Source organism: Hydractinia symbiolongicarpus, chromosome 11 (genome assembly GCF_029227915.1).
Source record: "Hydractinia symbiolongicarpus strain clone_291-10 chromosome 11, HSymV2.1, whole genome shotgun sequence".
NCBI classification, from domain to species: Eukaryota; Metazoa; Cnidaria; class Hydrozoa; order Anthoathecata; family Hydractiniidae; genus Hydractinia; species Hydractinia symbiolongicarpus.
This window is the reverse complement of record NC_079885.1, coordinates 15461041-15486623: the sequence shown is the minus strand read 5'-3', so window position 1 is coordinate 15486623 and position 25583 is coordinate 15461041. Positions and strand designations below refer to the sequence as shown.

General features: G+C 40.2%; 45 non-coding genes across 45 annotated transcripts; all 45 read right to left on the bottom strand.

The window, feature by feature from the left end:
• Positions 1-280: 280 nt before the first annotated feature.
• LOC130619192 (5S ribosomal RNA) lies at positions 281-399 on the bottom strand. The gene has a single exon (XR_008979935.1). It is a non-coding gene; the product is annotated as a 5S ribosomal RNA (ribosomal RNA).
• Positions 400-849: 450 nt separating this feature from the next.
• LOC130616244 (5S ribosomal RNA) lies at positions 850-968 on the bottom strand. The gene has a single exon (XR_008977327.1). It is a non-coding gene; the product is annotated as a 5S ribosomal RNA (ribosomal RNA).
• Positions 969-1418: 450 nt separating this feature from the next.
• On the bottom strand, positions 1419-1537 carry LOC130616231 (5S ribosomal RNA). The gene has a single exon (XR_008977315.1). It is a non-coding gene; the product is annotated as a 5S ribosomal RNA (ribosomal RNA).
• Positions 1538-1987: 450 nt separating this feature from the next.
• LOC130616335 (5S ribosomal RNA) lies at positions 1988-2106 on the bottom strand. The gene has a single exon (XR_008977417.1). It is a non-coding gene; the product is annotated as a 5S ribosomal RNA (ribosomal RNA).
• Positions 2107-2556: 450 nt separating this feature from the next.
• Positions 2557-2675, bottom strand: LOC130615405 (5S ribosomal RNA). The gene has a single exon (XR_008976494.1). It is a non-coding gene; the product is annotated as a 5S ribosomal RNA (ribosomal RNA).
• Positions 2676-3125: 450 nt separating this feature from the next.
• Positions 3126-3244, bottom strand: LOC130616562 (5S ribosomal RNA). The gene has a single exon (XR_008977644.1). It is a non-coding gene; the product is annotated as a 5S ribosomal RNA (ribosomal RNA).
• A 450-nt stretch (positions 3245-3694) lies between these two features.
• LOC130616219 (5S ribosomal RNA) lies at positions 3695-3813 on the bottom strand. The gene has a single exon (XR_008977303.1). It is a non-coding gene; the product is annotated as a 5S ribosomal RNA (ribosomal RNA).
• Positions 3814-4263: 450 nt separating this feature from the next.
• Positions 4264-4382, bottom strand: LOC130615404 (5S ribosomal RNA). Its single transcript, XR_008976493.1, has one exon. It is a non-coding gene; the product is annotated as a 5S ribosomal RNA (ribosomal RNA).
• A 450-nt stretch (positions 4383-4832) lies between these two features.
• On the bottom strand, positions 4833-4951 carry LOC130616561 (5S ribosomal RNA). Its single transcript, XR_008977643.1, has one exon. It is a non-coding gene; the product is annotated as a 5S ribosomal RNA (ribosomal RNA).
• Positions 4952-5401: 450 nt separating this feature from the next.
• On the bottom strand, positions 5402-5520 carry LOC130616207 (5S ribosomal RNA). The gene has a single exon (XR_008977291.1). It is a non-coding gene; the product is annotated as a 5S ribosomal RNA (ribosomal RNA).
• A 450-nt stretch (positions 5521-5970) lies between these two features.
• LOC130616195 (5S ribosomal RNA) lies at positions 5971-6089 on the bottom strand. Its single transcript, XR_008977279.1, has one exon. It is a non-coding gene; the product is annotated as a 5S ribosomal RNA (ribosomal RNA).
• Positions 6090-6539: 450 nt separating this feature from the next.
• LOC130616182 (5S ribosomal RNA) lies at positions 6540-6658 on the bottom strand. The gene has a single exon (XR_008977266.1). It is a non-coding gene; the product is annotated as a 5S ribosomal RNA (ribosomal RNA).
• A 450-nt stretch (positions 6659-7108) lies between these two features.
• On the bottom strand, positions 7109-7227 carry LOC130616170 (5S ribosomal RNA). Its single transcript, XR_008977253.1, has one exon. It is a non-coding gene; the product is annotated as a 5S ribosomal RNA (ribosomal RNA).
• A 450-nt stretch (positions 7228-7677) lies between these two features.
• On the bottom strand, positions 7678-7796 carry LOC130615403 (5S ribosomal RNA). Its single transcript, XR_008976492.1, has one exon. It is a non-coding gene; the product is annotated as a 5S ribosomal RNA (ribosomal RNA).
• Positions 7797-8246: 450 nt separating this feature from the next.
• LOC130616158 (5S ribosomal RNA) lies at positions 8247-8365 on the bottom strand. The gene has a single exon (XR_008977241.1). It is a non-coding gene; the product is annotated as a 5S ribosomal RNA (ribosomal RNA).
• Positions 8366-8815: 450 nt separating this feature from the next.
• Positions 8816-8934, bottom strand: LOC130616146 (5S ribosomal RNA). The gene has a single exon (XR_008977229.1). It is a non-coding gene; the product is annotated as a 5S ribosomal RNA (ribosomal RNA).
• Positions 8935-9384: 450 nt separating this feature from the next.
• On the bottom strand, positions 9385-9503 carry LOC130616134 (5S ribosomal RNA). The gene has a single exon (XR_008977217.1). It is a non-coding gene; the product is annotated as a 5S ribosomal RNA (ribosomal RNA).
• A 450-nt stretch (positions 9504-9953) lies between these two features.
• LOC130616326 (5S ribosomal RNA) lies at positions 9954-10072 on the bottom strand. Its single transcript, XR_008977409.1, has one exon. It is a non-coding gene; the product is annotated as a 5S ribosomal RNA (ribosomal RNA).
• A 450-nt stretch (positions 10073-10522) lies between these two features.
• On the bottom strand, positions 10523-10641 carry LOC130616120 (5S ribosomal RNA). The gene has a single exon (XR_008977204.1). It is a non-coding gene; the product is annotated as a 5S ribosomal RNA (ribosomal RNA).
• Positions 10642-11091: 450 nt separating this feature from the next.
• LOC130615745 (5S ribosomal RNA) lies at positions 11092-11210 on the bottom strand. The gene has a single exon (XR_008976832.1). It is a non-coding gene; the product is annotated as a 5S ribosomal RNA (ribosomal RNA).
• Positions 11211-11660: 450 nt separating this feature from the next.
• On the bottom strand, positions 11661-11779 carry LOC130617655 (5S ribosomal RNA). The gene has a single exon (XR_008978732.1). It is a non-coding gene; the product is annotated as a 5S ribosomal RNA (ribosomal RNA).
• Positions 11780-12229: 450 nt separating this feature from the next.
• On the bottom strand, positions 12230-12348 carry LOC130617484 (5S ribosomal RNA). The gene has a single exon (XR_008978561.1). It is a non-coding gene; the product is annotated as a 5S ribosomal RNA (ribosomal RNA).
• Positions 12349-12798: 450 nt separating this feature from the next.
• On the bottom strand, positions 12799-12917 carry LOC130615439 (5S ribosomal RNA). The gene has a single exon (XR_008976527.1). It is a non-coding gene; the product is annotated as a 5S ribosomal RNA (ribosomal RNA).
• A 450-nt stretch (positions 12918-13367) lies between these two features.
• On the bottom strand, positions 13368-13486 carry LOC130615743 (5S ribosomal RNA). The gene has a single exon (XR_008976831.1). It is a non-coding gene; the product is annotated as a 5S ribosomal RNA (ribosomal RNA).
• Positions 13487-13918: 432 nt separating this feature from the next.
• On the bottom strand, positions 13919-14037 carry LOC130619144 (5S ribosomal RNA). Its single transcript, XR_008979886.1, has one exon. It is a non-coding gene; the product is annotated as a 5S ribosomal RNA (ribosomal RNA).
• A 450-nt stretch (positions 14038-14487) lies between these two features.
• LOC130615438 (5S ribosomal RNA) lies at positions 14488-14606 on the bottom strand. The gene has a single exon (XR_008976526.1). It is a non-coding gene; the product is annotated as a 5S ribosomal RNA (ribosomal RNA).
• Positions 14607-15056: 450 nt separating this feature from the next.
• On the bottom strand, positions 15057-15175 carry LOC130618676 (5S ribosomal RNA). The gene has a single exon (XR_008979508.1). It is a non-coding gene; the product is annotated as a 5S ribosomal RNA (ribosomal RNA).
• A 450-nt stretch (positions 15176-15625) lies between these two features.
• On the bottom strand, positions 15626-15744 carry LOC130619292 (5S ribosomal RNA). The gene has a single exon (XR_008980033.1). It is a non-coding gene; the product is annotated as a 5S ribosomal RNA (ribosomal RNA).
• A 450-nt stretch (positions 15745-16194) lies between these two features.
• On the bottom strand, positions 16195-16313 carry LOC130615449 (5S ribosomal RNA). The gene has a single exon (XR_008976537.1). It is a non-coding gene; the product is annotated as a 5S ribosomal RNA (ribosomal RNA).
• Positions 16314-16763: 450 nt separating this feature from the next.
• On the bottom strand, positions 16764-16882 carry LOC130614959 (5S ribosomal RNA). Its single transcript, XR_008976050.1, has one exon. It is a non-coding gene; the product is annotated as a 5S ribosomal RNA (ribosomal RNA).
• Positions 16883-17332: 450 nt separating this feature from the next.
• Positions 17333-17451, bottom strand: LOC130615075 (5S ribosomal RNA). The gene has a single exon (XR_008976166.1). It is a non-coding gene; the product is annotated as a 5S ribosomal RNA (ribosomal RNA).
• Positions 17452-17901: 450 nt separating this feature from the next.
• LOC130615391 (5S ribosomal RNA) lies at positions 17902-18020 on the bottom strand. Its single transcript, XR_008976480.1, has one exon. It is a non-coding gene; the product is annotated as a 5S ribosomal RNA (ribosomal RNA).
• A 450-nt stretch (positions 18021-18470) lies between these two features.
• Positions 18471-18589, bottom strand: LOC130618663 (5S ribosomal RNA). The gene has a single exon (XR_008979506.1). It is a non-coding gene; the product is annotated as a 5S ribosomal RNA (ribosomal RNA).
• A 450-nt stretch (positions 18590-19039) lies between these two features.
• On the bottom strand, positions 19040-19158 carry LOC130615485 (5S ribosomal RNA). The gene has a single exon (XR_008976574.1). It is a non-coding gene; the product is annotated as a 5S ribosomal RNA (ribosomal RNA).
• Positions 19159-19608: 450 nt separating this feature from the next.
• On the bottom strand, positions 19609-19727 carry LOC130615063 (5S ribosomal RNA). The gene has a single exon (XR_008976153.1). It is a non-coding gene; the product is annotated as a 5S ribosomal RNA (ribosomal RNA).
• Positions 19728-20177: 450 nt separating this feature from the next.
• On the bottom strand, positions 20178-20296 carry LOC130615322 (5S ribosomal RNA). Its single transcript, XR_008976412.1, has one exon. It is a non-coding gene; the product is annotated as a 5S ribosomal RNA (ribosomal RNA).
• Positions 20297-20746: 450 nt separating this feature from the next.
• LOC130617985 (5S ribosomal RNA) lies at positions 20747-20869 on the bottom strand. Its single transcript, XR_008979061.1, has one exon. It is a non-coding gene; the product is annotated as a 5S ribosomal RNA (ribosomal RNA).
• Positions 20870-21319: 450 nt separating this feature from the next.
• LOC130618090 (5S ribosomal RNA) lies at positions 21320-21438 on the bottom strand. Its single transcript, XR_008979164.1, has one exon. It is a non-coding gene; the product is annotated as a 5S ribosomal RNA (ribosomal RNA).
• Positions 21439-21888: 450 nt separating this feature from the next.
• Positions 21889-22006, bottom strand: LOC130616374 (5S ribosomal RNA). Its single transcript, XR_008977457.1, has one exon. It is a non-coding gene; the product is annotated as a 5S ribosomal RNA (ribosomal RNA).
• A 450-nt stretch (positions 22007-22456) lies between these two features.
• Positions 22457-22575, bottom strand: LOC130616189 (5S ribosomal RNA). Its single transcript, XR_008977272.1, has one exon. It is a non-coding gene; the product is annotated as a 5S ribosomal RNA (ribosomal RNA).
• Positions 22576-23025: 450 nt separating this feature from the next.
• On the bottom strand, positions 23026-23144 carry LOC130615484 (5S ribosomal RNA). Its single transcript, XR_008976573.1, has one exon. It is a non-coding gene; the product is annotated as a 5S ribosomal RNA (ribosomal RNA).
• Positions 23145-23594: 450 nt separating this feature from the next.
• Positions 23595-23713, bottom strand: LOC130615051 (5S ribosomal RNA). The gene has a single exon (XR_008976141.1). It is a non-coding gene; the product is annotated as a 5S ribosomal RNA (ribosomal RNA).
• Positions 23714-24163: 450 nt separating this feature from the next.
• LOC130615321 (5S ribosomal RNA) lies at positions 24164-24282 on the bottom strand. The gene has a single exon (XR_008976411.1). It is a non-coding gene; the product is annotated as a 5S ribosomal RNA (ribosomal RNA).
• A 450-nt stretch (positions 24283-24732) lies between these two features.
• LOC130617984 (5S ribosomal RNA) lies at positions 24733-24855 on the bottom strand. Its single transcript, XR_008979060.1, has one exon. It is a non-coding gene; the product is annotated as a 5S ribosomal RNA (ribosomal RNA).
• A 450-nt stretch (positions 24856-25305) lies between these two features.
• LOC130617207 (5S ribosomal RNA) lies at positions 25306-25424 on the bottom strand. The gene has a single exon (XR_008978284.1). It is a non-coding gene; the product is annotated as a 5S ribosomal RNA (ribosomal RNA).
• Between the last annotated feature and the right edge of the window lie 159 nt (positions 25425-25583).

Below are 25583 nucleotides of genomic sequence, written 5' to 3'. Positions count from 1 at the left end.
TTCCGGTAAAAAGTTCCAACGAAGGAAATCTAGGGTGCTTTCAGACTTAATTTTCATATGACAAAGTTAATTAGCAAAGTAACTACATCGCCATTTTCTTTGTCTGACGCTTGTAATCCATTTATTTGCGACGTGGCGCATTTATTGCAGCAAGATTGTAGCCGTTTTGAAGGGAAAGCAAATTCTAATCATGTCTCTTTCTTGATTTACTCAGCGGCTATTGCGTAAAAAAGATACGTCCCAGTCGTAATGATAAATAATGTAACGTGAAAAAGTCAATAGTCTACGACACCGGGAGTTCCCAGGCGGTTCCCCATCCAAGTACTATCCCGGCCCAACGATGCTTAACTTCCGTGATCGGACGAGAACAGGTGTGTTCATCGTGGTATGGTCGTAGACAAACAAACGGGCAGATATCTACGATTTATTAGCACATTACATCAAAAATGGTTTAAATTTTAAAGGTCATATTTCTTGACTGGATTATCCGAAATAGGTTGTGTTTATGTGCATTTGAAAGCTCGTTTCAAGCGCTATCCATTAATTACGACGATAATGCGCTTTAAGATTTCCGGTAAAAAGTTCCAACGAAGGCAATCTAGGGTACTTTCAGACTTAATTTTCATATGACAAAGTTAATTAGCAAAGTAACTACATCGCCATTTTCTTTGTCTGACGCTCGTAATCCATTTATTTGCGACGTGGCGCATTTATTGCAGCAAGATTGTAGCCGTTTTGAAGGGAAAACAACTTCTAATCATGTCTCTTTCTTGATTTACTCGGCGGCTATTGCGTAAAAAAGATACGTCCCAGTCGTAATGATAAATAATGTAACGTGAAAAAGTCAATAGCCTACGACACCGGGAGTTCCCAGGCGGTCCCCCATCCAAGTACTATCCCGGCCCAACGATGCTTAACTTCCGTGATCGGACGAGAACAGGTGTGTTCATCGTGGTATGGTCGTAGACAAACAAACGGGCAGATATCTACGATTTATTAGCACATTACATCAAAAATGGTTTAAATTTTAAAGGTCATATTTCTTGACTGGATTATCCGAAATAGGTTGTGTTTATGTGCATTTGAAAGCTTGTTTCAAGCGCTATCCATTAATTACGACGATAATGCGCTTTAAGATTTCCGGTAAAAAGTTCCAACGAAGGCAATCTAGGGTACTTTCAGACTTAATTTTCATATGACAAAGTTAATTAGCAAAGTAACTACATCGCCATTTTCTTTGTCTGACGCTCGTAATCCATTTATTTGCGACGTGGCGCATTTATTGCAGCAAGATTGTAGCCGTTTTGAAGGGAAAACAACTTCTAATCATGTCTCTTTCTTGATTTACTCGGCGGCTATTGCGTAAAAAAGATACGTCCCAGTCGTAATGATAAATAATGTAACGTGAAAAAGTCAATAGCCTACGACACCGGGAGTTCCCAGGCGGTCCCCCATCCAAGTACTATCCCGGCCCAACGATGCTTAACTTCCGTGATCGGACGAGAACAGGTGTGTTCATCGTGGTATGGTCGTAGACAAACAAACGGGCAGATATCTACGATTTATTAGCACATTACATCGAAAATGGTTTAGACTTTAAAGGTCATATTTCTTGACTGGATTATCCGAAATAGGTCGTGTTTATGTGCATTTGAAAGCTCATTTCAAGCGCTATCGATTAATTACGACAACCATGCGCTTTAAGATTTCCGGTAAAAAGTTCCAACGAAAGCAATCTAGGGTACTTTCAGACTTAATTTTCATATGACAAAGTTAATTAGCAAGTTAGCTACTTCGCCATTTTCTTTGTCTGACGCTCGTAATCCATTCATTTGCGACTTGGCGCATTTAATGCTGCCAGATTGTAGCCCTTTTGAAGGGAAAGAAACTTTTAATGACGTCCCTTACTTGATTTACTCAGCGGCTATTGCGTAAAAAAGATACGTCACAGTCGTAATGATAAATAATGTAACGTGAAAAAGTCAATAGCCTACGACACCGGGAGTTCCCAGGCGGTCCCCCATCCAAGTACTATCCCGGCCCAACGATGCTTAACTTCCGTGATTGGACGAGAACAGGTGTGTTCATCGTGGTATGGTCGTAGACACACAAAGGGGCAGATATCTACGATTTATTAGCACATTACATCGAAAATGGTTCACACTTTAAAGGTCATATTTCTTGACTGGATCATCCGAAATAGGTCGTGTTTATGTGCATTTGAAAGCTCTTTTTAAGCGCTGTCGATTCTTTACGACAATCATGCGCTTTAAGATTTCCGGTAAAAAGTTCCAACGAAGGAAATCTAGGGTGCTTTCAGACTTAATTTTCATATGACAAAGTTAATTAGCAAAGTAACTACATCGCCATTTTCTTTGTCTGACGCTCGTAATCCATTTATTTGCGACGTGGCGCATTTATTGCAGCAAGATTGTAGCCGTTTTGAAGGGAAAGCAAATTCTAATCATGTCTCTTTCTTGATTTACTCAGCGGCTATTGCGTAAAAAAGATACGTCCCAGTCCTAATGATAAATAATGTAACGTGAAAAAGTCAATAGCCTACGACACCGGGAGTTCCCAGGCGGTTCCCCATCCAAGTACTATCCCGGCCCAACGATGCTTAACTTCCGTGATCGGACGAGAACAGGTGTGTTCATCGTGGTATGGTCGTAGACAAACAAACGGGCAGATATCTACGATTTATTAGCACATTACATCAAAAATGGTTTAAATTTTAAAGGTCATATTTCTTGACTGGATTATCCGAAATAGGTTGTGTTTATGTGCATTTGAAAGCTCGTTTCAAGCGCTATCCATTAATTACGACAATAATGCGCTTTAAGATTTCCGGTAAAAAGTTCCAACGAAGGCAATCTAGGGTACTTTCAGACTTAATTTTCATATGACAAAGTTAATTAGCAAAGTAACTACATCGCCATTTTCTTTGTCTGACGCTCGTAATCCATTTATTTGCGACGTGGCGCATTTATTGCAGCAAGATTGTAGCCGTTTTGAAGGGAAAGCAACTTCTAATCATGTCTCTTTCTTGATTTACTCGGCGGCTATTGCGTAAAAAAGATACGTCCCAGTCGTAATGATAAATAATGTAACGTGAAAAAGTCAATAGCCTACGACACCGGGAGTTCCCAGGCGGTCCCACATCCAAGTACTATCCCGGCCCAACGATGCTTAACTTCCGTGATCGGACGAGAACAGGTGTGTTCATCGTGGTATGGTCGTAGACAAACAAACGGGCAGATATCTACGATTTATTAGCACATTACATCGAAAATGGTTTAAACTTTAAAGGTCATATTTCTTGACTGGATTATCCGAAATAGGTCGTGTTTATGTGCATTTGAAAGCTCATTTCAAGCGCTATTGATTAATTACGACAATAATGCGCTTTAAGATTTCCGGTAAAAAGTTCCAACGAAGGCAATCTAGGGTACTTTCAGACTTAATTTTCATATGACAAAGTTAATTAGCAAATTAACTACATCGCCATTTTCTTTGTCTGACGCTCGTAATCCATTCATTTGCGACTTGGCGCATTTATTGCTGCCAGATCGTAGCCGTTTTGAAGGGAAAGCAACTTCTAATCATGTCTCTTTCTTGATTTACTCGGCGGCTATTGCGTAAAAAAGATACGTCACAGTCGTAATGATAAATAATGTAACGTGAAAAAGTCAATAGCCTACGACACCGGGAGTTCCCAGGCGGTCCCCCATCCAAGTACTATCCCGGCCCAACGATGCTTAACTTCCGTGATCGGACGAGAACAGGTGTGTTCATCGTGGTATGGTCGTAGACACACAAAGGGGCAGATATTTACGATTTATTAGCACATTACATCGAAAATGGTTCACACTTTAAAGGTCATATTTCTTGACTGGATCATCCGAAATAGGTCGTGTTTATGTGCATTTGAAAGCTCTTTTTAAGCGCTGTCGATTCTTTACGACAATCATGCGCTTTAAGATTTCCGGTAAAAAGTTCCAACGAAGGAAATCTAGGGTGCTTTCAGACTTAATTTTCATATGACAAAGTTAATTAGCAAAGTAACTACATCGCCATTTTCTTTGTCTGACGCTCGTAATCCATTTATTTGCGACGTGGCGCATTTATTGCAGCAAGATTGTAGCCGTTTTGAAGGGAAAGCAAATTCTAATCATGTCTCTTTCTTGATTTACTCAGCGGCTATTGCGTAAAAAAGATACGTCCCAGTCCTAATGATAAATAATGTAACGTGAAAAAGTCAATAGCCTACGACACCGGGAGTTCCCAGGCGGTTCCCCATCCAAGTACTATCCCGGCCCAACGATGCTTAACTTCCGTGATCGGACGAGAACAGGTGTGTTCATCGTGGTATGGTCGTAGACAAACAAACGGGCAGATATCTACGATTTATTAGCACATTACATCAAAAATGGTTTAAATTTTAAAGGTCATATTTCTTGACTGGATTATCCGAAATAGGTTGTGTTTATGTGCATTTGAAAGCTCGTTTCAAGCGCTATCCATTAATTACGACAATAATGCGCTTTAAGATTTCCGGTAAAAAGTTCCAACGAAGGCAATCTAGGGTACTTTCAGACTTAATTTTCATATGACAAAGTTAATTAGCAAAGTAACTACATCGCCATTTTCTTTGTCTGACGCTCGTAATCCATTTATTTGCGACGTGGCGCATTTATTGCAGCAAGATTGTAGCCGTTTTGAAGGGAAAGCAACTTCTAATCATGTCTCTTTCTTGATTTACTCGGCGGCTATTGCGTAAAAAAGATACGTCCCAGTCGTAATGATAAATAATGTAACGTGAAAAAGTCAATAGCCTACGACACCGGGAGTTCCCAGGCGGTCCCACATCCAAGTACTATCCCGGCCCAACGATGCTTAACTTCCGTGATCGGACGAGAACAGGTGTGTTCATCGTGGTATGGTCGTAGACAAACAAACGGGCAGATATCTACGATTTATTAGCACATTACATCGAAAATGGTTTAAACTTTAAAGGTCATATTTCTTGACTGGATTATCCGAAATAGGTCGTGTTTATGTGCATTTGAAAGCTCATTTCAAGCGCTATCGATTAATTACGACAATAATGCGCTTTAAGATTTCCGGTAAAAAGTTCCAACGAAGGCAATCTAGGGTACTTTCAGACTTAATTTTCATATGACAAAGTTAATTAGCAAATTAACTACATCGCCATTTTCTTTGTCTGACGCTCGTAATCCATTCATTTGCGACTTGGCGCATTTATTGCTGCCAGATCGTAGCCGTTTTGAAGGGAAAGCAACTTCTAATCATGTCTCTTTCTTGATTTACTCGGCGGCTATTGCGTAAAAAAGATACGTCACAGTCGTAATGATAAATAATGTAACGTGAAAAAGTCAATAGCCTACGACACCGGGAGTTCCCAGGCGGTCCCCCATCCAAGTACTATCCCGGCCCAACGATGCTTAACTTCCGTGATCGGACGAGAACAGGTGTGTTCATCGTGGTATGGTCGTAGACACACAAAGGGGCAGATATTTACGATTTATTAGCACATTACATCGAAAATGGTTCACACTTTAAAGGTCATATTTCTTGACTGGATCATCCGAAATAGGTCGTGTTTATGTGCATTTGACAGCTCTTTTTAAGCGCTGTCGATTCTTTACGACAATCATGCGCTTTAAGATTTCCGGTAAAAAGTTCCAACGAAGGAAATCTAGGGTACTTTCAGACTTAATTTTCATATGACAAAGTTAATTAGCAAATTAACTACATCGCCATTTTCTTTGTCTGACGCTCGTAATCCATTCATTTGCGACTTGGCGCATTTATTGCTGCCAGATCGTAGCCGTTTTGAAGGGAAAGCAACTTCTAATCATGTCTCTTTCTTGATTTACTCGGCGGCTATTGCGTAAAAAAGATACGTCACAGTCGTAATGATAAATAATGTAACGTGAAAAAGTCAATAGCCTACGACACCGGGAGTTCCCAGGCGGTCCCCCATCCAAGTACTATCCCGGCCCAACGATGCTTAACTTCCGTGATCGGACGAGAACAGGTGTGTTCATCGTGGTATGGTCGTAGACACACAAAGGGGCAGATATTTACGATTTATTAGCACATTACATCGAAAATGGTTCACACTTTAAAGGTCATATTTCTTGACTGGATCATCCGAAATAGGTCGTGTTTATGTGCATTTGACAGCTCTTTTTAAGCGCTGTCGATTCTTTACGACAATCATGCGCTTTAAGATTTCCGGTAAAAAGTTCCAACGAAGGAAATCTAGGGTGCTTTCAGACTTAATTTTCATATGACAAAGTTAATTAGCAAAGTAACTACATCGCCATTTTCTTTGTCTGACGCTTGTAATCCATTTATTTGCGACGTGGCGCATTTATTGCAGCAAGATTGTAGCCGTTTTGAAGGGAAAGCAAATTCTAATCATGTCTCTTTCTTGATTTACTCAGCGGCTATTGCGTAAGAAAGATACGTCCTAGTCCTAATGATAAATAATGTAACGTGAAAAAGTCAATAGCCTACGACACCGGGAGTTCCCAGGCGGTCCCCCATCCAAGTACTATCCCGGCCCAACGATGCTTAACTTCCGTGATCGGACGAGAACAGGTGTGTTCATCGTGGTATGGTCGTAGACAAACAAACGGGCAGATATCTACGATTTATTAGCACATTACATCGAAAATGGTTTAAACTTTAAAGGTCATATTTCTTGACTGGATTATCCGAAATAGGTCGTGTTTATGTGCATTTGAAAGCTCATTTCAAGCGCTATCGATTAATTACGACAACCATGCGCTTTAAGATTTCCGGTAAAAAGTTCCAACAAAGGCAATCTAGGGTACTTTCAGACCTAATTTTCATATGACAAAGTTAATTAGCAAGTTAGCTACATCGCCATTTTCTTTGTCTGACGCTCGTAATCCATTCATTTGCGACGTGGCGCATTTAATGCTGCCAGATCGTAGCCCTTTTGAAGGGAAAGAAACTTCTAATGACGTCCCTTACTTGATTTACTCAGCGGCTATTGCGTAAAAAAGATACGTCACAGTCGTAATGATAACTAATGTAACGTGAAAAAGTCAATAGCCTACGACACCGGGAGTTCCCAGGCGGTCCCCCATCCAAGTACTATCCCGGCCCAACGATGCTTAACTTCCGTGATCGGACGAGAACAGGTGTGTTCATCGTGGTATGGTCGTAGACACACAAAGGGGCAGATATCTACGATTTATTAGCACATTACATCGAAAATGGTTCACACTTTAAAGGTCATATTTCTTGACTGGATCATTTGAAATAGGTCGTGTTTATGTGCAATTGAAAGCTCTTTTTAAGCGCTGTCGATTCTTTACGACAATCATGCGCTTTAAGATTTCAGGTAAAAAGTTCCAACGAAGGAAATCTAGGGTGCTTTCAGACTTAATTTTCATATGACAAAGTTAATTAGCAAAGTAACTACATCGCCATTTTCTTTGTCTGACGCTTGTAATCCATTTATTTGCGACGTGGCGCATTTATTGCAGCAAGATTGTAGCCGTTTTGAAGGGAAAGCAAATTCTAATCATGTCTCTTTCTTGATTTACTCAGCGGCTATTGCGTAAAAAAGATACGTCCCAGTCCTAATGATAAATAATGTAACGTGAAAAAGTCAATAGCCTACGACACCGGGAGTTCCCAGGCGGTTCCCCATCCAAGTACTATCCCGGCCCAACGATGCTTAACTTCCGTGATCGGACGAGAACAGGTGTGTTCATCGTGGTATGGTCGTAGACAAACAAACGGGCAGATATCTACGATTTATTAGCACATTACATCAAAAATGGTTTAAATTTTAAAGGTCATATTTCTTGACTGGATTATCCGAAATAGGTTGTGTTTATGTGCATTTGAAAGCTCGTTTCAAGCGCTATCCATTAATTACGACAATAATGCGCTTTAAGATTTCCGGTAAAAAGTTCCAACGAAGGCAATCTAGGGTACTTTCAGACTTAATTTTCATATGACAAAGTTAATTAGCAAAGTAACTACATCGCCATCTTCTTTGTCTGACGCTCGTAATCCATTTATTTGCGACGTGGCGCATTTATTGCAGCAAGATTGTAGCCGTTTTGAAGGGAAAGCAACTTCTAATCATGTCTCTTTCTTGATTTACTCGGCGGCTATTGCGTAAAAAAGATACGTCCCAGTCGTAATGATAAATAATGTAACGTGAAAAAGTCAATAGCCTACGACACCGGGAGTTCCCAGGCGGTCCCCCATCCAAGTACTATCCCGGCCCAACGATGCTTAACTTCCGTGATCGGACGAGAACAGGTGTGTTCATCGTGGTATGGTCGTAGACACACAAAGGGGCAGATATTTACGATTTATTAGCACATTACATCGAAAATGGTTCACACTTTAAAGGTCATATTTCTTGACTGGATCATCCGAAATAGGTCGTGTTTATGTGCATTTGAAAGCTCTTTTTAAGCGCTATCGATTCTTTACGACAATCATGCGCTTTAAGATTTCCGGTAAAAAGTTCCAACAAAGGAAATCTAGGGTGCTTTCAGACTTAATTTTCATATGACAAAGTTAATTAGCAAAGTAACTACATCGCCATTTTCTTTGTCTGACGCTTGTAATCCATTTATTTGCGACGTGGCGCATTTATTGCAGCAAGATTGTAGCCGTTTTGAAGGGAAAGCAAATTCTAATCATGTCTCTTTCTTGATTTACTCAGCGGCTATTGCGTAAAAAAGATACGTCCCAGTCCTAATGATAAATAATGTAACGTGAAAAAGTCAATAGCCTACGACACCGGGAGTTCCCAGGCGGTCCCCCATCCAAGTACTATCCCGGCCCAACGATGCTTAACTTCCGTGATCGGACGAGAACAGGTGTGTTCATCGTGGTATGGTCGTAGACAAACAAACGGGCAGATATCTACGATTTATTAGCACATTACATCAAAAATGGTTTAAATTTTAAAGGTCATATTTCTTGACTGGATTATCCGAAAAAGGTTGTGTTTATGTGCATTTGAAAGCTCGTTTCAAGCGCTATCCATTAATTACGACAATAATGCGCTTTAAGATTTCCGGTAAAAAGTTCCAACGAAGGCAATCTAGGGTACTTTCAGACTTAATTTTCATATGACAAAGTTAATTAGCAAAGTAACTACATCGCCATTTTCTTTGTCTGACGCTCGTAATCCATTTATTTGCGACGTGGCGCATTTATTGCAGCAAGATTGTAGCCGTTTTGAAGGGAAAGCAACTTCTAATCATGTCTCTTTCTTGATTTACTCAGCGGCTATTGCGTAAAAAAGATACGTCCCAGTCCTAATGATAAATAATGTAACGTGAAAAAGTCAATAGCCTACGACACCGGGAGTTCCCAGGCGGTCCCCCATCCAAGTACTATCCCGGCCCAACGATGCTTAACTTCCGTGATCGGACGAGAACAGGTGTGTTCATCGTGGTATGGTCGTAGACAAACAAACGGGCAGATATCTACGATTTATTAGCACATTACATCAAAAATGGTTTAAATTTTAAAGGTCATATTTCTTGACTGGATTATCCGAAAAAGGTTGTGTTTATGTGCATTTGAAAGCTCGTTTCAAGCGCTATCCATTAATTACGACAATAATGCGCTTTAAGATTTCCGGTAAAAAGTTCCAACGAAGGCAATCTAGGGTACTTTCAGACTTAATTTTCATATGACAAAGTTAATTAGCAAAGTAACTACATCGCCATTTTCTTTGTCTGACGCTCGTAATCCATTTATTTGCGACGTGGCGCATTTATTGCAGCAAGATTGTAGCCGTTTTGAAGGGAAAGCAACTTATAATCATGTCTCTTTCTTGATTTACTCAGCGGCTATTGCGTAAAAAAGATACGTCCTAGTCCTAATGATAAATAATGTAACGTGAAAAAGTCAATAGCCTACGACACCGGGAGTTCCCAGGCGGTCCCCCATCCAAGTACTATCCCGGCCCAACGATGCTTAACTTCCGTGATCGGACGAGAACAGGTGTGTTCATCGTGGTATGGTGGTAGACAAACAAACGGGCAGATATCTACGATTTATTAGCACATTACATCAAAAATGGTTTAAATTTTAAAGGTCATATTTCTTGACTGGATTATCCGAAAAAGGTTGTGTTTATGTGCATTTCAAAGCTCGTTTCAAGCGCTATCCATTAATTACGACAATAATGCGCTTTAAGATTTCCGGTAAAAAGTTCCAACGAAGGCCATCTAGGGTACTTTCAGACTTAATTTTCATATGACAAAGTTAATTAGCAAAGTAACTACATCGCCATTTTCTTTGTCTGACGCTCGTAATCCATTTATTTGCGACGTGGCGCATTTATTGCAGCAAGATTGTAGCCGTTTTGAAGGGAAAGCAACTTCTAATCATGTCTCTTTCTTGATTTACTCAGCGGCTATTGCGTAAAAAAGATACGTCCTAGTCCTAATGATAAATAATGTAACGTGAAAAAGTCAATAGCCTACGACACCGGGAGTTCCCAGGCGGTCCCCCATCCAAGTACTATCCCGGCCCAACGATGCTTAACTTCCGTGATCGGACGAGAACAGGTGTGTTCATCGTGGTATGGTCGTAGACAAACAAACGGGCAGATATCTACGATTTATTAGCACATTACATCAAAAATGGTTTAAATTTTAAAGGTCATATTTCTTGACTGGATTATCCGAAATAGGTTGTGTTTATGTGCATTTGAAAGCTCGTTTCAAGCGCTATCGATTCTTTACGACAACCATGCGCTTTAAGATTTCCGGTAAAAAGTTCCAACGAAGGAAATCTAGGGTGCTTTCAGACTTAATTTTCATATGACAAAGTTAATTAGCAAAGTAACTACATCGCCATTTTCTTTGTCTGACCCTCGTAATCCATTTATTTGCGACGTGGCGCATTTAATGCTGCAAGATTGTAGCCGTTTTGAAGGGAAAGCAACTTCTAATCATGTCTCTTTCTTGATTTACTCAGCGGCTATTGCGTAAAAAAGATACGTCCCAGTCGTAATGATAAATAATGTAACGTGAAAAAGTCAATAGCCTACGACACCAGGAGTTCCCAGGCGGTCCCCCATCCACGTACTATCCCGGCCCAACGATGCTTAACTTCCGTGATCGGACGAGAACAGGTGTGTTCATCGTGGTATGGTCGTAGACAAACAAACGGGCAGATATCTACGATTTATTAGCACATTACATCGAAAATGGTTTAAATTTTAAAGGTCATATTTCTTGACTGGATTATCCGAAATAGGTCGTGTTTATGTGCATTTGAAAGCTCGTTTCAAGCGCTATCCATTAATTACGACAATAATGCGCTTTAAGATTTCCGGTAAAAAGTTCCAACGAAGAAAATCTAGGGTGCTTTCAGACTTAATTTTCATATGACAAAGTTAATTAGCAAAGTAACTACATCGCCATTTTCTTTGTCTGACGCTCGTAATCCATTTATTTGCGACGTGGCGCATTTATTGCAGGAAGATTGTAGCCGTTTTGAAGGGAAAGCAACTTCTAATCATGTCTCTTTCTTGATTTACTCAGCGGCTATTGCGTAAAAAAGATACGTCCCAGTCGTAATGATAAATAATGTAACGTGAAAAAGTCAATAGCCTACGACACCGGGAGTTCCCAGGCGGTCCCCCATCCAAGTACTATCCCGGCCCAACGATGCTTAACTTCCGTGATCTGACGAGAACAGGTGTGTTCATCGTGGTATGGTCGTAGACAAACAAACGGGCAGATATCTACGATTTATTAGCACATTACATCGAAAATGGTTTAAACTTTAAAAGTCATATTTCTTGACTGGATTATCCGAAATAGGTCGTGTTTATGTGCATTTGAAAGCTCATTTCAAGCGCTATTCCTTAATTACGACAATAATGCGCTTTAAGATTTCCGGTAAAAAGTTCCAACGAAGGAAATCTAGGGTGCTTTCAGACTTAATTTTCATATGACAAAGTTAATTAGCAAAGTAACTACATCGCCATTTTCTTTGTCTGACGCTCGTAATCCATTTATTTGCGACGTGGCGCATTTATTGCAGCAAGATTGTAGCCGTTTTGAAGGGAAAGCAACTTCTAATCATGTCTCTTTCTTGATTTACTCAGCGGCTATTGCGTAAAAAAGATACGTCCCAGTCGTAATGATAAATAATGTAACGTGAAAAAGTCAATAGCCTACGACACCAGGAGTTCCCAGGCGGTCCCCCATCGAAGTACTATCCCGGCCCAACGATGCTTAACTTCCGTGATCGGACGAGAACAGGTGTGTTCATCGTGGTATGGTCGTAGACAAACAAACGGGCAGATATCTACGATTTATTAGCACATTACATCAAAAATGGTTTAAATTTTAAAGGTCATATTTCTTGACTGGATTATCCGAAAAAGGTTGTGTTTATGTGCATTTGAAAGCTCGTTTCAAGCGCTATCCATTAATTACGACAATAATGCGCTTTAAGATTTCCGGTAAAAAGTTCCAACGAAGGCAATCTAGGGTACTTTCAGACTTAATTTTCATATGACAAAGTTAATTAGCAAAGTAACTACATCGCCATTTTCTTTGTCTGACGCTCGTAATCCATTTATTTGCGACGTGGCGCATTTATTGCAGCAAGATTGTAGCCGTTTTGAAGGGAAAGCAACTTCTAATCATGTCTCTTTCTTGATTTACTCAGCGGCTATTGCGTAAAAAAGATACGTCCCAGTCCTAATGATAAATAATGTAACGTGAAAAAGTCAATAGCCTACGACACCGGGAGTTCCCAGGCGGTCCCCCATCCAAGTACTATCCCGGCCCAACGATGCTTAACTTCCGTGATCGGACGAGAACAGGTGTGTTCATCGTGGTATGGTCGTAGCCAAACAAACGGGCAGATATCTACGATTTATTAGCACATTACATCAAAAATGGTTTAAATTTTAAAGGTCATATTTCTTGACTGGATTATCCGAAAAAGGTTGTGTTTATGTGCATTTGAAAGCTCGTTTCAAGCGCTATCCATTAATTACGACAATAATGCGCTTTAAGATTTCCGGTAAAAAGTTCCAACGAAGGCAATCTAGGGTACTTTCAGACTTAATTTTCATATGACAAAGTTAATTAGCAAAGTAACTACATCGCCATTTTCTTTGTCTGACGCTCGTAATCCATTTATTTGCGACGTGGCGCATTTATTGCAGCAAGATTGTAGCCGTTTTGAAGGGAAAGCAACTTCTAATCATGTCTCTTTCTTGATTTACTCAGCGGCTATTGCGTAAAAAAGATACGTCCCAGTCGTAATGATAAATAATGTAACGTGAAAAAGTCAATAGCCTACGACACCAGGAGTTCCCAGGCGGTCCCCCATCCACGTACTATCCCGGCCCAACGATGCTTAACTTCCGTGATCGGACGAGAACAGGTGTGTTCATCGTGGTATGGTCGTAGACAAACAAACGGGTAGCACATTACATCGAAAATGGTTTAAATTTTAAAGGTCATATTTCTTGATTGGATTATCCGAAATAGGTCGTGTTTATGTGCATTTGAAAGCTCATTTCAAGCGCTATCCATTAATTACGACAATAATGCGCTTTAAGATTTCCGGTAAAAAGTTCCAACGAAGGAAATCTAGGGTGCTTTCAGACTTAATTTTCATATGACAAAGTTAATTAGCAAAGTAACTACATCGCTATTTTCTTTGTCTGACGCTCGTAATCCATTTATTTGCGACGTGGCGCATTTATTGCAGCAAGATTGTAGCCGTTTTGAAGGGAAAGCAACTTCTAATCATGTCTCTTTCTTGATTTACTCAGCGGCTATTGCGTAAAAAAGATACGTCCCAATCCTAATGATAAATAATGTAACGTGAAAAAGTCAATAGCCTACGACACCGGGTGTTCCCAGGCGGTCCCCCATCGAAGTACTATCCCGGCCCAACGATGCTTAACTTCCGTGATCGGACGAGAACAGGTGTGTTCATCGTGGTATGGTCGTAGACAAACAAACGGGCAGATATCTACGATTTATTAGCACATTACATCAAAAATGGTTTAAATTTTAAAGGTCATATTTCTTGACTGGATTATCCGAAAAAGGTTGTGTTTATGTGCATTTGAAAGCTCGTTTCAAGCGCTATCCATTAATTACGACAATAATGCGCTTTAAGATTTCCGGTAAAAAGTTCCAACGAAGGCAATCTAGGGTACTTTCAGACTTAATTTTCATATGACAAAGTTAATTAGCAAAGTAACTACATCGCCATTTTCTTTGTCTGACGCTCGTAATCCATTTATTTGCGACGTGGCGCATTTATTGCAGCAAGATTGTAGCCGTTTTGAAGGGAAAGCAACTTCTAATCATGTCTCTTTCTTGATTTACTCAGCGGCTATTGCGTAAAAAAGATACGTCCCAGTCCTAATGATAAATAATGTAACGTGAAAAAGTCAATAGCCTACGACACCGGGAGTTCCCAGGCGGTCCCCCATCCAAGTACTATCCCGGCCCAACGATGCTTAACTTCCGTGATCGGACGAGAACAGGTGTGTTCATCGTGGTATGGTCGTAGCCAAACAAACGGGCAGATATCTACGATTTATTAGCACATTACATCAAAAATGGTTTAAATTTTAAAGGTCATATTTCTTGACTGGATTATCCGAAAAAGGTTGTGTTTATGTGCATTTGAAAGCTCGTTTCAAGCGCTATCCATTAATTACGACAATAATGCGCTTTAAGATTTCCGGTAAAAAGTTCCAACGAAGGCAATCTAGGGTACTTTCAGACTTAATTTTCATATGACAAAGTTAATTAGCAAAGTAACTACATCGCCATTTTCTTTGTCTGACGCTCGTAATCCATTTATTTGCGACGTGGCGCATTTATTGCAGCAAGATTGTAGCCGTTTTGAAGGGAAAGCAACTTATAATCATGTCTCTTTCTTGATTTACTCAGCGGCTATTGCGTAAAAAAGATACGTCCCAGTCCTAATGATAAATAATGTAACGTGAAAAAGTCAATAGCCTACGACACCGGGAGTTCCCAGGCGGTCCCCCATCCAAGTACTATCCTGGCCCGACGATGCTTAACTTCCGTGATCGGACGAGAACAGGTGTGTTCATCGTGGTATGGTCGTAGACAAACAAACGGGCAGATATCTACGATTTATTAGCACATTACATCAAAAATGGTTTAAATTTTAAAGGTCATATTTCTTGACTGGATTTTCCGAAATAGGTCGTGTTTATGTGCATTTGAAAGCTCATTTCAAGCGCTATCGATTCCTTACGACAACCATGCGCTTTAAGATTTCCGGTAAAAAGTTCCAACGAAGGAAATCTAGGGTGCTTTCAGACTTAATTTTCATATGACAAAGTTAATTAGCAAAGTAACTACATCGCCATTTTCTTTGTCTGACGCTCGTAATCCATTTATTTGCGACGTGGCGCATTTAATGCTGCAAGATTGTAGCCGTTTTGAAGGGAAAGCAACCTCTAATCATGTCTCTTTCTTGATTTACTCAGCGGTTATTGCGTAAGAAAGATACGTCCCAGTCGTAATGATAAATAATGTAACGTGAAAAAGTCAATAGCCTACGACACCAGGAGTTCCCAGGCGGTTCCCCATCCAAGTACTATCCCGGCCCAACGATGCTTAACTTCCGTGATCGGACGAGAACAGGTGTGTTCATCGTGGTATGGTCGTAGACAAACAAACGGGCAGATATCTACGATTTATTAGCACATTACATCGAAAATGGTTTAAATTTTAAAGGTCATATTTCTTGACTGGATTATCCGAAATAGGTCGTGTTTATGTGCATTTGAAAGCTCATTTCAAGCGCTATTCATTAATTACGACAATAATGCGCTTTAAGATTTCCGGTAAAAAGTTCCAACGAAGGAAATCTAGGGTGCTTTCAGACTTAATTTTCATATGACAAAGTTAATTAGCAAAGTAACTACATCGCCATTTTCTTTGTCTGACGCTCGTAATCCATTTATTTGCGACGTGGCGCATTTATTGCAGCAAGATTGTAGCCGTTTTGAAGGGAAAGCAACTTCTAATCATGCTTCTTTCTTGATTTACTCAGCGGCTATTGCGTAAAAAAGATACGTCCCAGTCGTAATGATAAATAATGTAACGTGAAAAAGTCAATAGCCTACGACACCGGGAGTTCCCAGGCGGTACCCCATCCAAGTACTATCCCGGCCCAACGATGCTTAACTTCCGTGATCGGACGAGAACAGGTGTGTTCATCGTGGTATGGTCGTAGACAAACAAACGGGCAGATATCTACGATTTATTAGCACATTACATCGAAAATGGTTTAAACTTTAAAGGTCATATTTCTTGACTGGATTATCCGAAATAGGTCGTGTTTATGTGCATTTGAAAGCTCATTTCAAGCGCTATTCATTAATTACGACAATAATGCGCTTTAAGATTTCCGGTAAAAAGTTCCAACGAAGGAAATCTAGGGTGCTTTCAGACTTAATTTTCATATGACAAAGTTAATTAGCAAAGTAACTACATCGCCATTTTCTTTGTCTGACGCTTGTAATCCATTTATTTGCGACGTGGCGCATTTATTGCAGCAAGATTGTAGCCGTTTTGAAGGGAAAGCAACTTCTAATCATGTCTCTTTCTTGATTTACTCAGCGGCTATTGCGTAAAAAAGATACGTCCCAGTCGTAATGATAAATAATGTAACGTGAAAAAGTCAATAGCCTACGACACCAGGAGTTCCCAGGCGGTCCCCCATCCAAGTACTATCCTGGCCCAACGATGCTTAACTTCCGTGATCGGACGAGAACAGGTGTGTTCATCGTGGTATGGTCGTAGACAAACAAACGGGCAGATATCTACGATTTATTAGCACATTACATCGAAAATGGTTTAAATTTTAAAGGTCATATTTCTTGACTGGATTATCCGAAATAGGTCGTGTTTATGTGCATTTGAAAGCTCATTTCAAGCGCTATCCATTAATTACGACAACCATGCGCTTTAAGATTTCCGGTAAAAAGTTCCAACGAAGGAAATCTAGGGTGCTTTCAGACTTAATTTTCATATGACAAAGTTAATTAGCAAAGTAACTACATCGCCATTTTCTTTGTCTGACGCTCGTAATCCATTTATTTGCGACGTGGCGCATTTATTGCAGCAAGATTGTAGCCGTTTTGAAGGGAAAGCAAATTATAATCATGTCTCTTTCTTGATTTACTCAGCGGCTATTGCGTAAAAAAGATACGTCCCAGTCCTAATGATAAATAATGTAACGTGAAAAAGTCAATAGCCTACGACACCGGGAGTTCCCAGGTGGTCCCCCATCCAAGTACTATCCCGGCCCAACGATGCTTAACTTCCGTGATCGGACGAGAACAGGTGTGTTCATCGTGGTATGGTCGTAGACAAACAAACGGGCAGATATCTACGATTTATTAGCACATTACATCAAAAATGGTTTAAATTTTAAAGGTCATATTTCTTGACTGGATTATCCGAAAAAGGTTGTGTTTATGTGCATTTGAAAGCTCGTTTCAAGCGCTATCCATTAATTACGACAATAATGCGCTTTAAGATTTCCGGTAAAAAGTTCCAACGAAGGCAATCTAGGGTACTTTCAGACTTAATTTTCATATGACAAAGTTAATTAGCAAAGTAACTACATCGCCATTTTCTTTGTCTGACGCTCGTAATCCATTTATTTGCGACGTGGCGCATTTATTGCAGCAAGATTGTAGCCGTTTTGAAGGGAAAGCAACTTCTAATCATGTCTCTTTCTTGATTTACTCAGCGGCTATTGCGTAAAAAAGATACGTCCCAGTCCTAATGATAAATAATGTAACGTGAAAAAGTCAATAGCCTACGACGCCGGGAGTTCCCAGGCGGTCCCCCATCCAAGTACTACCCCGGCCCGACGATGCTTAACTTCCGTGATCGGACGAGAACAGGTGTGTTCATCGTGGTATGGTCGTAGACAAACAAACGGGCAGATATCTACGATTTATTAGCACATTACATCGAAAATGGTTTAAATTTTAAAGGTCATATTTCTTGACTGGATTATCCAAAATAGGTCGTGTTTATGTGCATTTGAAAGCTCATTTTAAGCGCTATCCCGTAATTACGACAATAATGCGCTTTAAGATTTCCGGTAAAAAGTTCCAACGAAGGAAATCTAGGGTGCTTTCAGACTTAATTTTCATATGACAAAGTTAATTAGCAAAGTAACTACATCGCCATTCTCTTTGTCTGACGCTCGTAATCCATTCATTTGCGACGTGGCGCATTTATTGCAGCAAGATTGTAGCCGTTTTGAAGGGAAAGCAACTTCTAATCATGTCTCTTTCTTGATTTACTCGGCGGCTATTGCGTAAAAAAGATACGTCACAGTCGTAATGATAAATAATGTAACGTGAAAGAGTCAATAGCCTACGACACCGGGAGTTCCCAGGCGGTCCCCCATCCAAGTACTATCCTGGCCCGACGATGCTTAACTTCCGTGATCGGACGAGAACAGGTGTGTTCATCGTGGTATGGTCGTAGACAAACAAACGGGCAGATATCTACGATTTATTAGCACATTACATCGAAAATGGTTTAAATTTTAAAGGTCATATTTCTTGACTGGATTATCCGAAATAGGTCGTGTTTATGTGCATTTGAAAGCTCATTTCAAGCGCTATTCATTAATTACGACAATAATGCGCTTTAAGATTTCCGGTAAAAAGTTCCAACGAAGGAAATCTAGGGTGCTTTCAGACTTAATTTTCATATGACAAAGTTAATTAGCAAAGTAACTACATCGCCATTTTCTTTGTCTGACGCTCGTAATCCATTTATTTGCGACGTGGCGCATTTATTGCAGCAAGATTGTAGCCGTTTTGAAGGGAAAGCAACTTCTAATCATGTCTCTTTCTTGATTTACTCAGCGGCTATTGCGTAAAAAAGATACGTCCCAGTCGTAATGATAAATAATGTAACGTGAAAAAGTCAATAGCCTACGACACCAGGAGTTCCCAGGCGGTCCCCCATCAAAGTACTCTCCAGGCCCAACGATGCTTAACTTCCGTGATCGGACGAGAACAGGTGTGTTCATCGTGGTATGGTCGTAGACAAACAAACGGGCAGATATCTACGATTTATTAGCACATTACATCGAAAATGGTTTAAATTTTAAAGGTCATATTTCTTGACTGGATTATCCGAAATAGGTCGTGTTTATGTGCATTTGAAAGCTCATTTCAAGCGCTATCCATTAATTACGACAACCATGCGCTTTAAGATTTCCGGTAAAAAGTTCCAACGAAGGAAATCTAGGGTGCTTTCAGACTTAATTTTCATATGACAAAGTTAATTAGCAAAGTAACTACATCGCCATTTTCTTTGTCTGACGCTCGTAATCCATTTATTTGCGACGTGGCGCATTTATTGCAGCAAGATTGTAGCCGTTTTGAAGGGAAAGCAAATTATAATCATGTCTCTTTCTTGATTTACTCAGCGGCTATTGCGTAAAAAAGATACGTCCCAGTCCTAATGATAAATAATGTATCGTGAAAAAGTCAATAGCCTACGACACCGGGAGTTCCCAGGTGGTCCCCCATCCAAGTACTATCCCGGCCCAACGATGCTTAACTTCCGTGATCGGACGAGAACAGGTGTGTTCATCGTGGTATGGTCGTAGACAAACAAACGGGCAGATATCTACGATTTATTAGCACATTACATCAAAAATGGTTTAAATTTTAAAGGTCATATTTCTTGACTGGATTATCCGAAAAAGGTTGTGTTTATGTGCATTTGAAAGCTCGTTTCAAGCGCTATCCATTAATTACGACAATAATGCGCTTTAAGATTTCCGGTAAAAAGTTCCAACGAAGGCAATCTAGGGTACTTTCAGACTTAATTTTCATATGACAAAGTTAATTAGCAAAGTAACTACATCGCCATTTTCTTTGTCTGACGCTCGTAATCCATTTATTTGCGACGTGGCGCATTTATTGCAGCAAGATTGTAGCCGTTTTGAAGGGAAAGCAACTTATAATCATGTCTCTTTCTTGATTTACTCAGCGGCTATTGCGTAAAAAAGATACGTCCCAGTCCTAATGATAAATAATGTAACGTGAAAAAGTCAATAGCCTACGACACCGGGAGTTCCCAGGCGGTCCCCCATCCAAGTACTACCCCGGCCCGACGATGTTTAACTTCCGTGATCGGACGAGAACAGGTGTGTTCATCGTGGTATGGTCGTAGACAAACAAACGGGCAGATATCTACGATTTATTAGCACATTACATCGAAAATGGTTTAAATTTTAAAGGTCATATTTCTTGACTGGATTATCCGAAATAGGTCGTGTTTATGTGCATTTGAAAGCTCATTTTAAGCGCTATCCCGTAATTACGACAGTAATGCGCTTTAAGATTTCCGGTAAAAAGTTCCAACGAAGGAAATCTAGGGTGCTTTCAGACTTAATTTTCATATGACAAAGTTAATTAGCAAAGTAACTACATCGCCATTCTCTTTGTCTGACGCTCGTAATCCATTCATTTGCGACGTGGCGCATTTATTGCAGCAAGATTGTAGCCGTTTTGAAGGGAAAGCAACTTCTAATCATGTCTCTTTCTAGATTTACTCAGCGGCTATTTCGTAAAAAAGATACGTCACAGTCGTAATGATAAATAATGTAACGTGAAAAAGTCAATAGCCTACGACACCGGGAGTTCCCAGGCGGGCGGTCCCCCATCCAAGTACTATCCCGGCCCGACGATGCTTAACTTCCGTGATCGGACGAGAACAGGTGTGTTCATCGTGGTATGGTCGTAAACAAACAAACGGGCAGATATCTACGATTTATTAGCACATCACATCGAAAATGGTTTAAACTTTAAAGGTCATATTTCTTGACTGGATCATCCGAAATAGGTCGTGTTTATGTGCATTTGAAAGCTCATTTCAAGCGCTATCCATTAATTACGACAACCATGCGCTTTAAGATTTCCGGTAAAAAGTTCCAACGAAGGCAATCCAGGGTACTTTCAGACTTTATTTTCATATGACAAAGTTAATTAGCAAATTAGCTACATCGCCATTCTCTTTGTCTGACGCTCGTAATCCATTCATTTGCGACGTGGCGCATTTAATGCTGCCAGATCGTAGCCCTTTTGAAGGGAAAGAAATTTCTAATGATGTCCCTTACTTGATTTACTCAGCGGCTATTGCGTAAAAAAGATACATCACAGTCGTAATGATAAATAATGTAACGTGAAAAAGTCAATAGCCTACGACACCGGGAGTTCCCAGGCGGTCCTCCATCCAAGTACTATCCCTGCCCGAGGATGCTTAACTTCCGTGATCGGACGAGAACAGGTGTGTTCATCGTGGTATGGTCGTAGACACACAAACGGGCAGATATCTACGATTTATTAGCACATTACATCGAAAATGGTTCAAACTTTAAAGGTCATATTTCTTGACTGGATCATCCGAAATAGGTCGTGTTTATGTGCATTTGAAAGCTCTTTTTAAGCGCTATCGATTCTTTACGACAACCATGCGCTTTAAGATTTCCGGTAAAAAGTTCCAACGAAGGAAATCTAGGGTGCTTTCAGACTTAATTTTCATATGACAAAGTTAATTAGCAAAGTAACTACATCGCCATTTTCTTTGTCTGACGCTCGTAATCCATTTATTTGCGACGTGGCGCATTTAATGCTGCAAGATTGTAGCCGTTTTGAAGGGAAAGCAACTTCTAATCATGTCTCTTTCTTGATTTACTCAGCGGCTATTGCGTAAAAAAGATACGTCCCAGTCGTAATGATAAATAATGTAACGTGAAAAAGTCAATAGCCTACGACACCAGGAGTTCCCAGGCGGTCCCCATCCAAGTACTATCCCGGCCCAACGATGCTTAACTTCCGTGATCGGACGAGAACAGGTGTGTTCATCGTGGTATGGTCGTAGACAAACAAACGGGCAGATATCTACGATTTATTAGCACATTACATCGAAAATGGTTTAAATTTTGAAGGTCATATTTCTTGACTGGATTATCCGAAATAGGTCGTGTTTATGTGCATTTGAAAGCTCATTTCAAGCGCTATCCATTAATTACGACAATAATGCGCTTTAAGATTTCCGGTAAAAAGTTCCAACGAAGGAAATCTAGGGTGCTTTCAGACTTAATTTTCATATGACAAAGTTAATTAGCAAAGTAACTACATCGCCATTTTCTTTGTCTGACGCTCGTAATCCATTTATTTGCGACGTGGCGCATTTAATGCTGCAAGATTGTAGCCGTTTTGAAGCGAAAGCAACTTCTAATCATGTCTCTTTCTTGATTTACTCAGCGGCTATTGCGTAAAAAAGATACGTCCCAGTCGTAATGATAAATAATGTAACGTGAAAAAGTCAATAGCCTACGACACCAGGAGTTCCCAGGCGGTCCCCCATCCAAGTACTATCCCGGCCCAACGATGCTTAACTTCCGTGATCGGACGAGAACAGGTGTGTTCATCGTGGTATGGTCGTAGACAAACAAACGGGCAGATATCTACGATTTATTAGCACATTACATCGAAAATGGTTTAAATTTTAAAGGTCATATTTCTTGACTGGATTATCCGAAATAGGTCGTGTTTATGTGCATTTGAAAGCTCATTTCAAGCGCTATTCATTAATTACGACAATAATGCGCTTTAAGATTTCCGGTAAAAAGTTCCAACGAAGGAAATCTAGGGTGCTTTCAGACTTAATTTTCATATGACAAAGTTAATTAGCAAAGTAACTACATCGCCATTTTCTTTGTCTGACGCTCGTAATCCATTTATTTGCGACGTGGCGCATTTATTGCAGCAAGATTGTAGCCGTTTTGAAGGGAAAGCAACTTCTAATCATGTCTCTTTCTTGATTTACTCAGCGGCTATTGCGTAAAAAAGATACGTCCCAGTCGTAATGATAAATAATGTAACGTGAAAAAGTCAATAGCCTACGACACCAGGAGTTCCCAGGCGGTCCCCCATCAAAGTACTCTCCAGGCCCAACGATGCTTAACTTCCGTGATCGGACGAGAACAGGTGTGTTCATCGTGGTATGGTCGTAGACAAACAAACGGGCAGATATCTACGATTTATTAGCACATTACATCGAAAATGGTTTAAATTTTAAAGGTCATATTTCTTGACTGGATTATCCGAAATAGGTCGTGTTTATGTGCATTTGAAAGCTCATTTCAAGCGCTATCCATTAATTACGACAACCATGCGCTTTAAGATTTCCGGTAAAAAGTTCCAACGAAGGAAATCTAGGGTGCTTTCAGACTTAATTTTCATATGACAAAGTTAATTAGCAAAGTAACTACATCGCCATTTTCTTTGTCTGACGCTCGTAATCCATTTATTTGCGACGTGGCGCATTTATTGCAGCAAGATTGTAGCCGTTTTGAAGGGAAAGCAAATTATAATCATGTCTCTTTCTTGATTTACTCAGCGGCTATTGCGTAAAAAAGATACGTCCCAGTCCTAATGATAAATAATGTATCGTGAAAAAGTCAATAGCCTACGACACCGGGAGTTCCCAGGTGGTCCCCCATCCAAGTACTATCCCGGCCCAACGATGCTTAACTTCCGTGATCGGACGAGAACAGGTGTGTTCATCGTGGTATGGTCGTAGACAAACAAACGGGCAGATATCTACGATTTATTAGCACATTACATCAAAAATGGTTTAAATTTTAAAGGTCATATTTCTTGACTGGATTATCCGAAAAAGGTTGTGTTTATGTGCATTTGAAAGCTCGTTTCAAGCGCTATCCATTAATTACGACAATAATGCGCTTTAAGATTTCCGGTAAAAAGTTCCAACGAAGGCAATCTAGGGTACTTTCAGACTTAATTTTCATATGACAAAGTTAATTAGCAAAGTAACTACATCGCCATTTTCTTTGTCTGACGCTCGTAATCCATTTATTTGCGACGTGGCGCATTTATTGCAGCAAGATTGTAGCCGTTTTGAAGGGAAAGCAACTTATAATCATGTCTCTTTCTTGATTTACTCAGCGGCTATTGCGTAAAAAAGATACGTCCCAGTCCTAATGATAAATAATGTAACGTGAAAAAGTCAATAGCCTACGACACCGGGAGTTCCCAGGCGGTCCCCCATCCAAGTACTACCCCGGCCCGACGATGTTTAACTTCCGTGATCGGACGAGAACAGGTGTGTTCATCGTGGTATGGTCGTAGACAAACAAACGGGCAGATATCTACGATTTATTAGCACATTACATCGAAAATGGTTTAAATTTTAAAGGTCATATTTCTTGACTGGATTATCCGAAATAGGTCGTGTTTATGTGCATTTGAAAGCTCATTTTAAGCGCTATCCCGTAATTACGACAGTAATGCGCTTTAAGATTTCCGGTAAAAAGTTCCAACGAAGGAAATCTAGGGTGCTTTCAGACTTAATTTTCATATGACAAAGTTAATTAGCAAAATAACTACATCGCCATTCTCTTTGTCTGACGCTCGTAATCCATTCATTTGCGACGTGGCGCATTTATTGCAGCAAGATTGTAGCCGTTTTGAAGGGAAAGCAACTTCTAATCATGTCTCTTTCTAGATTTACTCAGCGGCTATTTCGTAAAAAAGATACGTCACAGTCGTAATGATAAATAATGTAACGTGAAAAAGTCAATAGCCTACGACACCGGGAGTTCCCAGGCGGGCGGTCCCCCATCCAAGTACTATCCCGGCCCGACGATGCTTAACTTCCGTGATCGGACGAGAACAGGTGTGTTCATCGTGGTATGGTCGTAAACAAACAAACGGGCAGATATCTACGATTTATTAGCACATCACATCGAAAATGGTTTAAACTTTAAAGGTCATATTTCTTGACTGGATCATCCGAAATAGGTCGTGTTTATGTGCATTTGAAAGCTCATTTCAAGCGCTATCCATTAATTACGACAACCATGCGCTTTAAGATTTCCGGTAAAAAGTTCCAACGAAGGCAATCCAGGGTACTTTCAGACTTTATTTTCATATGACAAAGTTAATTAGCAAATTAGCTACATCGCCATTCTCTTTGTCTGACGCTCGTAATCCATTCATTTGCGACGTGGCGCATTTAATGCTGCCAGATCGTAGCCCTTTTGAAGGGAAAGAAATTTCTAATGATGTCCCTTACTTGATTTACTCAGCGGCTATTGCGTAAAAAAGATACATCACAGTCGTAATGATAAATAATGTAACGTGAAAAAGTCAATAGCCTACGACACCGGGAGTTCCCAGGCGGTCCTCCATCCAAGTACTATCCCGGCCCGAGGATGCTTAACTTCCGTGATCGGACGAGAACAGGTGTGTTCATCGTGGTATGGTCGTAGACACACAAACGGGCAGATATCTACGATTTATTAGCACATTACATCGAAAATGGTTCAAACTTTAAAGGTCATATTTCTTGACTGGATCATCCGAAATAGGTCGTGTTTATGTGCATTTGAAAGCTCTTTTTAAGCGCTATCGATTCTTTACGACAACCATG